The sequence below is a fragment of the Cavia porcellus genome, unplaced genomic scaffold (genome assembly GCF_034190915.1).
Source record: "Cavia porcellus strain 051 isolate PalLab524CR breed Dunkin Hartley unplaced genomic scaffold, mCavPor4.1 scaffold_22, whole genome shotgun sequence".
In the NCBI taxonomy this organism is placed as follows: domain Eukaryota; kingdom Metazoa; phylum Chordata; class Mammalia; order Rodentia; family Caviidae; genus Cavia; species Cavia porcellus.
Window position 1 is genome coordinate 31536135 of NW_026947505.1, and position 12964 is coordinate 31549098.

Below are 12964 nucleotides of genomic sequence, written 5' to 3' on the forward strand. Positions count from 1 at the left end.
CATTACCAGGAAGTGATGGGAACAGGAAGTGGGCCCAGGGGAAAAAGGTCACTGGAAGATGCCCTGAAGGGTTATCATGCCACTGTCTCCTTTCTCTGTGGTTCTTTCTCTTCCTCTGCTTCCTGGCTGCCATAAAGTCAGCACCTGGCCTCTGCCAGGCCCTTCTGCCATGACGTTTCTGCTCTGCCGTAGGCCTCAGACAATGGAGCTGGCTGACCATGAGCTGAAACCTCTGTAACCGGGAAGTAGGCAAATATTTCCTCCTCAAATTTTTTTTTCAGATATTTGGTCACAGCGATAAAAAGCTGACTAACACAGATGGGTAGGAGGAAAGATATTTTTCTTCACTGCATTTGCAGGCCCCTGTTGATAATCTCCCCTCACAAACCACAAGCTAGCTAATTTTGGCTTTTTGGCATTTTTCAAACGTACTGTTTTTCTACACCTTTTGACTTGGCTTTTGTTGTTTTCCAGCATGCTTTACTCCTTCTTTGTGTCTTCTAGGAAAATCCTACTGTTCTTTCAAGATTTCACTTATGAAAAGGTCACTGATTCAGCCTCTAATTCTATTCTAACCAAATAAATAAATAAATGGATTATTCAACTGATAGTTCAGATTTGTTTCACATTAATTTATCACTTCTCTAAAGGTCATAACTATTTTAAAAGTTGTTTTGGCTTGATATTCTTGGCTAATTAATTTAATTTGAATTTTTCATATTCCAACTTAGAATCTTGCTCAGTAATTCTTTGGTGTTCTTTCAGTATCATGATGAGGATATTAATATAATATTCTGATGTAGAATCCTCATGTATAGGTTATTGGGTTAACCAATTTATATACCACTGAGTGAATCTGTAGGCTTTATTTTTGTGACTTTAGGTTGATGCTTTCTGAAAAATCAAAACCTAAAATGGACATCATATTCTTTGATGAGTCTTAATATGACAGATATATTTGCAATAGTGTCAATTTCAAAGGCATTTGGTCACAGGAAGATGGGATGAGAGAAAAAAATAACTATTTTACTTGCAGTTTATCTGAGAAGTTTTATGACCCAGGAAGTCTCAATTTTATTAGAGAAATCTTAGCCTGGACATTAGAGACAGCACTTTCGTCTGAATCTCAGCCCCATCACTTGGTAGCTGTGTGACAATGAGAAAACAATAAACTCTGTGCCTCAGTTTCCTCATTTGTAAGGCTGGAATTAAGAGTAGTTTGCTCATGCTCTAACAGATGTGAAGTGTTTCGAACAGTGCGGGTCACATCGCTAAGTTCCATCAAGTACTATTATTTCCGTTTTGGTATTTCTTCCACTGTTTTTCAGGTTGGACCAAATCCTTGCTGTCGCGCTTCTGGGTTTTGACTGGAAAAGGCAGAAAATAGGAGATTTTTGAAGTGCTCACCAAGTGCTGCTATAACCACTGCACATTTCCTTCCCTGGCCTTTCTCCCCTCCAGCTCACAACCATTTGCGGAGGCTGTCCTCTGGTGCCCTCTGGTGGTCACTGAGAACTGCGTCCACAACTTGCTCCAAAGCATGTCAGAAATATGTCTCACCTGCCTTTAATATAAAGGCTAACTCACCCCAAATTAGTGCTTCACCCTACGCATTTTCTGACATATTGTGGCTAAATCAAACACACATATATGGATTTCAAAAATTAAAATGAAAACTATTACAATTTTTATTTGATTGGTTAGAAAATAATGCATGGAGTTATCAAATGTGCTAACTCTAAAGTTTTTTTTATTGGTATGTTTAAAAATGAGATAAGTAATACAGGGAGTGTAGCCCAGCGGCACAGTGCCTGTCTGGCAAGCATGAGGTCCTGAGTTCGATTCCCAGTACCAAAAACAAAGCGGAAAGCAGTCTAAAAATGAGATGTTACAGCCAAATACCTGAAGATGAATGGAGATCTTTTTGTTAGCAATTTAAACATTCATTTTAGAAAAAAATATTTCTGATCTCTAGTATAAAGATTTTTACATTAAAATTTTGTGACTTTGGACAAATGTTTTCCCAAATTGAGACAATATTTTTAGTTCTTAAAATTATAACTTAAACATATGGATAGTCTTTAATGCTGCAGCTTTTATGGTTTTCATGATCAAATCTGAAAATGCCTAAATCTTATTTCTTTGGGAATCCCATATGGAGATATTTATTTCCAAGGGAAATTCTGAAAAACTCTTCTTTTGCAACTTACATAATTCTGGAATATAGATTGATGACAGCAACTCATCTCTGCTGGGTGAGTTGTTATGTAATTCCCAGCACCAAAAAAGCAACATCAGAAGATCAGTGACTATTTATTTACACATTTGTTATCATTTGTGCTGGGGAAGAAAGAATGAGGCTGATCTGAGAGCTCGGCTGCAGGAAGCCCATCACTCTCTCCACACTTCTGCTGTCATCCCCATTGTAGGCAGAACATTATTCAAGCCGCAGGCTCCAAACTCCCAGGTAACTGAAGCCAGCGGGAAGCTCTGTGTGACATCAAGTATGTTCTTTATCAACCTTTTTGTTGTGATGGGAAGAAGTGAACCAACTTGACTTTTATCTTACCCCGTTTTAACATTACCCAGTAGGTGCAGGCTTTATTGGTGTGCCTTGGTGAAACTCTGATACATCCTGACTTTGTGGTCATAAATTTTCCATGATAAGAAAAATAATGATTCTTCATCTATCCTCACCAATCACCCAGTCTTAAATGTGTTTTTATTAAAGGTGTATTTAAAATACTGCTTGTAAGAGTCACCACATGGAAAACATGACTTGATTTTCCTTACTGGGCTCTGGAAAGTCGGAAGCCCGGAAGCCGATCTGGCATCAAACAGAGAATCAAACTTCACAATGCAGTGCTGAACCGGAGTCTGTCTCACAGAGCTACTCAGCATTCAGTCCCAGCGCTCTTTTGTATTAGAAAGACTCAGGCAAGATAAGAACATGCAGCATCTTTATTTTTGTTCCTCCACAAGTAGTTGGTTTTCACTGAGCGTAGTGGTGTGTGTATTGTGGAGTTCATTAACAAGCGTACTTCTAGGACTCGGTTTACCTTTTGACACAGGATTAAACAGTATATTAAGCCTGTTTTTTTGTTTTATAAAGTATTCCTGTGACATCTTATTTGGGTTCCATGTCTGTTTTCCAGGGAAGAAGCTAATCTGAGCACAATACAGAAGATTAACGTGAAGCACATGTTTAGAACAATCGTAAACTTGAATTGTGACTTCGTTGCCTTGTTTTGTGTGCTGAATGGTCGGTTTTGGATGCTTTATTCTAAATCCATGAATGCAAAAATCTAAAGCAAAGAATTCACACTTAGCTAGCTGAAGGGAGAAAAACATCATTCACAACTTTATTAAGGCATTTTAATCCAATGCTACCTTTTGTAGTACCTTCTGTGATTTAAAATTTACAAATACTTTGCATATCAATTATTTCAAGGAAATCTTCATTCTAGTATTTAGAGATATGCTATGCTAAACATTTAATTTGCTCACCTCAGATTACCAATGTAATCATCTCATAATTGGGAATTAACGTACTAGGAAACTTCTACCTAGTATTACTGCAAGCATATTTGAAGTTGATTATTGGAAAGGAACTAATACAATGAATTGAATTTTTCATTTAAAATTTATTGACATTTTCAGCTGCTAGCTTTTTGTTGTAAGGGGCTGTTGTGTGCAGTGAGAGATATTTAGTAGCACCCTTGTGTTCTACTCACTATGAACGTGGTTTCTCCTATTCTAACAATCAAAAACATCTCCAAACATTGCCTCCTGACACAGAGATTATCTTAAAGCAATACTCTAAGTATCTCATTGCTTTTCTTTCCATATCTCCACTCAGAACTTTGCCATTTTGCATATCTTTCAAACTCAAACATAGGCTATATGGTCACAGCTACATGTTACCATTAATTTTCAATTTCACTGCCTCCTCAAATCTAACATACTTCCTCATAAATATGTGTATGTTTCAGCTAAATTTTTACCTTATGGTGATGTTCTGGGCAGAGGAGCAAGGGATGGATGAGGCAAGATAAATACCTGGGGCTGGAGAATCCAATAGACCAGTGTCTGCATTCTGGTTCCTCTCTCTGAGCCTAAATTAGTTCATTCTTAAAAAAATAATCACACCCGCTTCATGTGTCATATGAAGGGACGGAGCAGAAAGATGTGCTACAAAAAAGTGTCTACTTTCCTTCTTTCATCATCTTTAAAAGTTTATTTGATCAGTGTTTTGTGTTGATCTATGAGTCTTCAAATATGAAAACTCAAACATGCAAGAAAGAGTCTTTTTTTGTGCTTTGGTGGGATGAAGCATGGATAGCCACACAGACACATGATTGGGCAGTGTAGACAGTCATGGATATGTGATTGGCTGGTTTAATGGCTACAGATGCAGGAAAAAACCCTGCAAGGTCCATCTTCTGAGTCTCCTCAGCACCTCTCTCTGTAGCCTTTCCTTGCTATCCTGGGTAGGAACAGGACCCTTCCGGAGTAAGGGGCTTCAAGAGACAAAAGAGAAGGGAGAAAATGACCTTTCTAGGTCCATGGCTGGCTTTAGCAAAATGGGCTGTAGTTTCTATGAGCTGCCTTGGGAAAGAGAAATTCTCATGTTTGTGACTTGCTTTGGGAGGACAGTGAAGGGCCTGAGACAGGAGAGAAGAAGGTCAGAGAGATGTTGCTTCTTAAAGCCTTTCAGTGTCCTCTGGTTGAAGCATGCAGCATGTCAATGCATCATGCTTTGGGGTATTGCATTCTGGGCCCTGAAATGTAGACTTGCAAAGGGACCTGAAAGGAAAGGAAACCTTTGCAGGCCATTTTCTTCATGGCAGATGTTGATAAGTGCGGACCTTGGTTACCCACCTACATTCTCATTTTCCGTATGAAAAAACCATTGCTCTGAGTCACTGTGTCCAAGGCTTGGACGTAAACGAGTCATCTGTGCTCTTAAGGAACCAAAAGCACTTTCATGGTATCTAGGTCATGCTAATTCCTCAAATATTATCTATCTGTTTGTCTTCAGAAAGGCCAATGTGTATACTGTTAAAAATTTACTCCTTCAAAAGGGAAGTTTTTAAGTCTGCCTGTGATAATCTAAAATACTCCTATAGATTTAGAATAATCTTCATAGTCCAGTTCCTTCTTGGTAGGATTCATATCGATATTAAATCCACTCACTCGGAGATTTACTCCGAAAGGGATTAGCTAAGCATGCCTGCTAAAATGTGCTTATTTCTGTATTCCCTGGTTACTTTCTAATTTTAAACCCTGGACACTTGTACATTTTTTTCTGTGGGTCCCTGGCACAATCCTATAGTACCTTGAGCTGTTAAAAATGGACTTTTGCCATAAAGTTGGCTGTAAAGGAAATAAGTAAGGGTAAGAACTAGAGTGATGCTGGGAGCAGTGGTGCATACTTACAATCTCACCGCAGGGCTTCCTGGGGACTGTGCATGCAGCTCTTGCACCAGTGAAACCCCCTGACAGCAGCCAGTTTGAACAGGACACCTAGGACTGCATGGTAGACCTCTAATGCCGGGTCCCTGTGCACCAGACTAGGTAGAAGGCCTCTGGCTGCTAACACATTTCTGCTGTGAGCCCAGACCTCCTCAGAGGGAGCAGATGAGGGCTCCAGACTGTGATGTACAAGACTATCTGGTAGTTTTCACACTTGAAAGAGGAAGCAAGAACTTCTAACAATGATTTCTAGAGGTTTTTTTTTTTCCTTTTTTCATAGTATTAGCAATAAACATGATAGTAACTTTTAGAAATATTTGATGTTTTCATCTTAAGTTGCTATCTGTAATTAATCCAGTTTTTCAGATATTGTTTCTGTGGGACATGATTTGTAGTCATACAAATCATGGAGAATGAAAGGCCAAACCACAAAAGGGTGAAAATCGCCAATAGATGGAACCACGTTGGATCAGGAATTGTGAAATGATTTTCTAATAATAGACTCAAACTGTTCATAGATGGAAATTTTTAATACATGCAAAATAATTATATTGTCATTTATGTCAGTAACTGGGGAAACCCAAATCAAATAAAGATGGAGGACACATCAATCAAGAAAGAAAAATCTATGAAAAATTGAGAGTAGGTTGTTACAAAAACTCACTTCTGGGTAATATGAAGAAGCCAAATAAAATCCAGGCTCACCTTGCCAGAAATAGCATTTCAAATTTTTATAGAACATCACTTCCTAAATGTAAATTACGCTTTCCTGTGTGTATATGCTTATTTTTCTATGGATGCTAATATTCATTGTCTGCTTCTGTCATTTATATTTAGATTTTAGCGATGGTGACTATAGTCACCAAATTTCAAAAGTTCTGAAAGAAATGCCTTCATTTCAAAGGCAACCTATTTGATAAATGCTATTTTCTGGTGAGGTATAAAAGATGTTTCTTTCCAATAAAGTATAACTCATCTGATTTGTTAGCAGGTGCTTGGAAATCAACCACAAAGCCAAGCAGGTCAGTGTTTATAATCTTCTTATCTCACATCTGTGATTCTGAAGCCACTTGTGTTCACACATAAAGGGAGGCAACAAATTTCTGCTCACAAAGGTAGCCACAGACTAAGGACAGAAGTAAGTGCAAACGTTTTGTTTTTTATCTTCATTCTAACATAAGCTCAACTTATCAGGGGACGATGAGAAGCTGCCGGGGAAAAATGCCCCGAATGTCCTGCGGTGATGGTCAGCAGCTCTCTGAGAGCTGATTACCAGCTTGACCGGACAGCCCTGGGCATCCACGGTGAGTAGCGCTGGCCGCAGCTCTCAGGCAAGAGAAGTGGTTTCTTCCAAAAGCAAACAACCTTCGACCCACGGTCTTTATCTGGGCCCATCAGGTCAACCGTTGTTTTACAGAACATCAGCAATTGTCTTTCTCCTTGTGTCAGAAGCCTCTTGAAACATTATACGAGGATAATTAAGTGGTGAATAAGGGTCAATGTGGACAAATAAATCAAACTGATAGTTTGAACACAGACTGATTGAGCAAAAACAAGGAATTCTGCCATGCCTGTTACTGCAGCGCTTGATGTTAACTGACTTTGTTAACATTACATCCAAAGGCAGCAAGTGGGAACGCTTTGTGTGGGATCAAAAGCTGAGCAAAGAGACATGGGATTTAATTGTTCAGCTTTATTTTTGAAATAAAGACACACAGTGCCTCCATTTAGTTGACTTTAATGGAGCACAAAACTAAACCCATTCTTTAGCATGCTAATTGACTTAGAAGATGCTTTCCTCTTGTATAATAGAGATACAAGAAATATCAGTGGAATCATCAGACTTTTACACAAGTTCAGAGTTAAAAATAGGAAAGGAAGTTAAGTCCCTGTTTCTGATGAGACAAGTATTCTGGTAAATACATCACAAAACTATGTTGTAATCTTACATACATATTTTAAATCATGTATCACAAACCTAGTGATGACATTTATGTAACAAGAAACTGTTGAAATAAAAACTATTAGCTGTTAGAGGGTATTTTGTTGGGTAAAAAAAGTAACCTTGAGCTCCTAAACTGAAGAGAGAATGGAAAAAGAGAACCCTTTTAAAGAATGCTGGTGTCTATAGATTGGTTTTAAGGCAAAATTTTATTTCTTGCTTGGTAAAATTTTTTGTTAGAAGAGAAATACAAATAATAAATATTTTGGTAAAGAATAAAGAATCTTTTTTACTACAAATATACATTTTGGCTATTTTATTTGGGTATTGGAATTCACATTTTCCTGGCAGTCAAAATTTCACTTGACTAAGCACCTCTAACTTGCAGAAATAAATATATGTTTAAATTCTTAATTTATGTTATGTTAATACGGTTGTTCCTTTATGGCCTTGCACTGATGTACCATGGCATTTGTGTTAGTATGAAACACTGAATTTAATAATCTGTCCCAGATTTTTCACACATGAATAGTATCAGTCCTTTAAATAGTGATATTTAATAGTCTCACATGTAAAGTAAAAGATACTAAGTTTAAAGCATAAAGTATTAAAAATATTCCACATTTGAATTACTGTATCAGCCAGTCATCAAACAATGGATTTTAATCATACAAACCAGCATTTTACAACTGTATTCCATAAAAAACAGCCTAAAAAGAGAAATAAGAAATTAACTATTTTTACCTGTCTGTGTGTTTTACATTCAAATGGCCAGAAGAAGTTTGCAATATGGCAAGTTTTGATTGCAAACAGTAATTTATGACTTTAAAGGCATCAAAATGACGGTTTGAAAACATTAATTACACATCTATTCCCATATCTGGGCATCTGTTTTCGTTTTTTAAAAAAAAATTTAAATACAGGCATAAATCCCAGTATGCTTGGATTAATGAAGATAACAGTGTCTGTTATTAATGTTTGAACCTTGTTAATATAAAATAACTACGAGGAATAAATTACATGGGGGGAGGCGACTCCTGGCTCTTTTCTTCCCCCATAAATAATTTCACATAAAGAATCTAAGAGAAGCTCCTGTCTGCGCCGCCTACTCTGAGAAAGTGGGCTGGGAAAGGTGTAAGGGATTGTGCAGCGAGATGAAGGCGAGCTCACACCATATCCAATCAGCCTTTTTCTGAAAGGTCAGGACATTCTGTCTGGGTCCGTTTGTGTTTGTGATTCTGCCGTTTCCCTATTCAGCCACACAATGTAACTGTCAGTCTCAACAAGAGTTCCTGGGCCCACTGGCTCCACAGCTCTCGGGGTAACATACAATATTTCACAGCCACAAAACAATCCAGCGTCTGCGTGGGCGAACCATATGATGACCACGGGGAGCAATATGGTCACACCCTACTGAGCACTCCTAAGGGCTCTGTAAAGACTCCATCGCAAAAGGGCCGAGGCTTTGCTTTTCTGCGCTGTCGCCTACTTGCCAAATAGCATTTTAATGTTGCAGTTTTTATCAGCAGAAGTCAAATGCAAATGTTCCTCCCTCTGCTCCGAGTTGGTAGAGAAAGACAGCTTTACTGCTATGCAAAGCATTTGGAAGCATGGAATTAGGAGGATGATGGATATTAGAAATAATTTAGCACATTAATGATGGCCTTGTTGGATTTCCCCTGTGTGTGTTTTGCTGTATTATTTATTTCTCTTCCCAAACAAAACCAGACACCGGCTCAGATTTACAAGGGCAAAGGATGGGTTCTGACAGTCGAGGGGGACCAGAGAACCAATACCCTAACATAATTTTTAACCAACGGGGCTCTGAACTGAGCTCTGGAGGATTAATGCATACGGTGTGGTTTCAAAGGATTTGGCCTGGATGCAACTGTCGGAGCAGCTGATTGATTTAAGTTACAGTCCAGTCTGCCACTTCACTCAGAGGAAAACTGGATAGACCATTTACACAAAATGAGACCAAAGAAAGGAATAACAAAGAAAAGAAAAAATTACTTCTGTAGGCGTGGAAGCCAGTTCCCATCCATCTAATATTTATTCTTATTACTATATTTCCACCTCTCTTTCTTTACCCAGTTTTCATCGTGAATTTATTCTTTGAAGGTTTAAAAATCCTTTCTAACAGTGAATGTGTTGTAATGTATTTTCAAGTAATATATACATCCTCAGCATTTCACGCATTCCACTGAAGATTTCATGTTAATAACACTAAAATCACCAGATACATAATATATTGTTTAGTGATTATTCTAATCATGCTAAATTTGAATCATGCTTAAAAACTTTATTTCAAGGGAGATTGTCACTCAGTGGTAAAATGCTTTCTGGCAAGCACAAGGCCCCAGATTTATCAATTGAGTGTAAGACACCAATAGACAGACAGACAGACAGACTTATTTATGTGAATGATACTTAGTGTAATGTGCCTATTTGTGTGAAAACATGAAGATTACAGGAATTTCTGCCCAGCCGATTTCATCTGTGGCAGCATGAGGGATGGGTAAGACTTCAGAATCTTAAATCATTTTCCTTTAGCATTAAAGTACATTTTTGCTGGAGTAGGGTAGTGTTCTGATATCCAGTGTTATGGGAATTTATCATGCATACTGTAACTTTAATCACGTGAAACCACAGTGCTAATACTTGACTTTGGGGGAGGCTCCAGCAAACCTAATTTCTCTAATGTGTTTCTGTTCTGAAATTTTTACCTGATGTTGTACTACAGTGAATACAGCTGTCATTGTTTTTTTTTTTTTTTTTTTTTTTTTAGGTACGGGGAATTGAACTCAGGATGTTGTGCCAGGCAGGCACTTGTGCCATTGAGCCATATCTTCAGCCATTACTTTTGTTATTAATAGAAAGAAACAGTATCAATCAATCAATCAATCAAGTTTTTACCTAAATTAACAACTCAGTACTTAGTAGAGAATATATCAGTAAAGGGTATGGAAAGGCCAAAAGAAAAAGCAAAATTAGGTGAGGAAATCTGCAGTTGATTGTCAAGGGGAAGTCAAATGTCTCACTTCCCTGTGACAACTGGTGTTTTTGGTCATCCCAGTTGAAGCAGAACACCATCGTTGTGAGGGTCAGTTACACCCTTGCTTAACCCAGGGCTGAAAAGCTGAACCATCTCAAGGGATCAGGCCAGATATAGGTGTAAGACAGGACATTGGGCAGGGAACCGTGTTGATCCTGGCACCTATTCTGGCTCAATGTAGCCTATTTCCAGGTAGAAGTGACTACTATTTGGGAAAACATATTTTTCTTTTCAAAAGAGAGGTTATATGTTCTACTATTGTACTGATACTGATGAACTGTATCTGCAAGCCCCTTTCAACTGCAAAATGCCACTGTCTGATCTGAAGTACAACAGATATGACTCCTAAATTCATCGTGAGATGCTTCATGTGATTAGGTCTTGGATTGAGCTACAAGTTATGTAGCAAAATGAAGAGTTGACAAAAACTTAGTAAGTACTTCAAAGTTTAGAGGAATGTTTCCTTTTCTCCAGTGGCAGTAAAAAAGCTGAACTGTTGGGCTGGGGATTTAGCTCAGTGGCATAAGCATCTGCCTTGCAAGCAGGTGGTCGTGAGTTCGATCCCCAGTACTGATAAAAATGAAAAAGACAAAAAAAAATTATAAAAAAAAAAGCTGAACTGTCAACAACTTGTGGTGTGTGTGTGTGTGCGTGCACGTGCGGTGCATGTGCATGTGTGTAGTGGTGTGCTAATCACATACTCTGCCACTGAGCTACCCAGCTTCTTAGAGATCTTCACTTGCAATTTCCCCGGTGGTTGAAGGTATGCACACTGACTTAGGAATTTGGGTAATCTCATGATGGGTTTGGGATGTGTTGCTCCAAAGTACAGCACGTTGGCTTTCAGGTTTTTGCCAGAAGCAGGCAGCCCATGGTTCCCCTCCCTTTGCCTTCTCCTCTGAAGCACATCAGGAGACTAGCATTTTAAAGGTGCCTTCCTTGTATTTCAGGCAAAAGAGTTGAAGACAGAGAGATACCAGGGAGACTCTGGACAAACAAGACCTAGTGAATGGCTTCCAGTTTAGTATAGTTAGATTCAACTTTTTGTCCTCCAATTGTATTTTTCATGACTGTGGACTTTTCATTAAAATTAGCATAAACAACAAAACAGACTGGTCTGTTTCTTTGGGTTCTTGTTTTCTTTGCATCTTCTCAAGTCCTGTAAGTCATATCAAATAAATCTCCAAATTTTTCTCTTGCTAACCAGTTTTTTGGCATGGTGGGTTTAATCATGAACCCAGTCAGTAAGTCAGGTGCTTATGCCACTGAGCTAAATTCCCAGCCCCGGAAACCAGAGATGGCAGAGAAGACATCTTTCTGTCCCCTGCATCAAAGTGGTGCTGACTGCTGGCTGTCTGCTGCATCTCTCTGCAGTTCCCTTCGTGCATCCCTGCACCCAGTGCTCCTTGCAGTTGGCTGTGAATCTGTTCTCCTGGCTAGGATGGGATGATGCCATCCTGGGATCACAGCTGAAGGCCCAGGGCTTGTGACTGCCCTCTACAGGCTGCAGGTCATCTGAAAATACTTGCAGTCCGCCCTCACATTCGCTTTTTGATGGGTTTTTATATTGATGCGATCCACTTCTCGCTGAGTTTTTAGTTTCTTCTTATCATTTGTTTATACACTCTGTTTGTCTAGAATCAATTTCCTTTCTCTCTGCTTGGAGAATCTTAGCAAACTCTCTTTTAATTTGTAGCTCCCGTCTTCCTGCCTTCATGAAATTCTCCCAGATCCTGCGCCTGGAGGGACCTCGAGTTCCTGTGTGTTCCCAGTGTGCTTATTCTCTTTATGATTCGCCTGACTTTGAACATTTGCCATTTTCCTCTGACCCAAGGTAGGGAAGCAGACCAGCTCTGGCTGAGGCGGCAGCCGAGTCCTAGACTCCATGGCAGGGCACCTGTGCTCACCAGAACCTGTTTCCTTGTCTGTAAAATCGAAGTTGTCAACCAGCGAGTTGCTTTGACAACCGAAGAAATGCTCAAATACTTTACAAGCAATAAAATGCTGCATAAGGAAAGACGTTTTACCATTCACAAGCACATGTGTTTTACTGTTTTCTTCTGAAATACCTGGCACAGTGCCCTGATTTTAATATCAATCAAATAAATGAATACACCAATGAGGAATCTGAAGACAGACTGTTTTGCCAGTGATATGACTTTTGGCCTGGCATCTGAATTCAGTTCACTCTGGTAAAATGAGAGGTCTCGTCTAGAGTCTAGACCAGCGGATCTCCTTCTAGAAGTACTTTGGGAATGCCAGTGAGGTTTTTAAAGATGTCTATGCCTAAGCCCAACCACAAATCTACGCAGGGTCTCTGTACCTCAGGTTTGTGCATAAGTACTAAATGTTTTTTATTTTGTTTTGTTTTTTTGAGACCAGATCTAACTATGCAGGCTGGGCTGGGTGGCCTTAAACATCTTATTCTCTTGCCTCAACCTCCTGAGTGTTAAAGTTTTATACCTAGTTTTGAAACAATTAACAATTTATGG

General features: G+C 39.0%; 1 long non-coding RNA gene across 1 annotated transcript; it reads left to right on the plus strand.

Moving 5' to 3' along the window:
• Positions 1–6540: 6540 nt before the first annotated feature.
• On the plus strand, positions 6541–11947 carry LOC134472200 (uncharacterized). The gene is made up of 3 exons (XR_010042072.1): positions 6541–6590; positions 6670–6779; positions 11423–11947. It is a non-coding gene; the product is annotated as an uncharacterized LOC134472200 (long non-coding RNA).
• The last annotated feature ends 1017 nt before the right edge of the window (positions 11948–12964 follow it).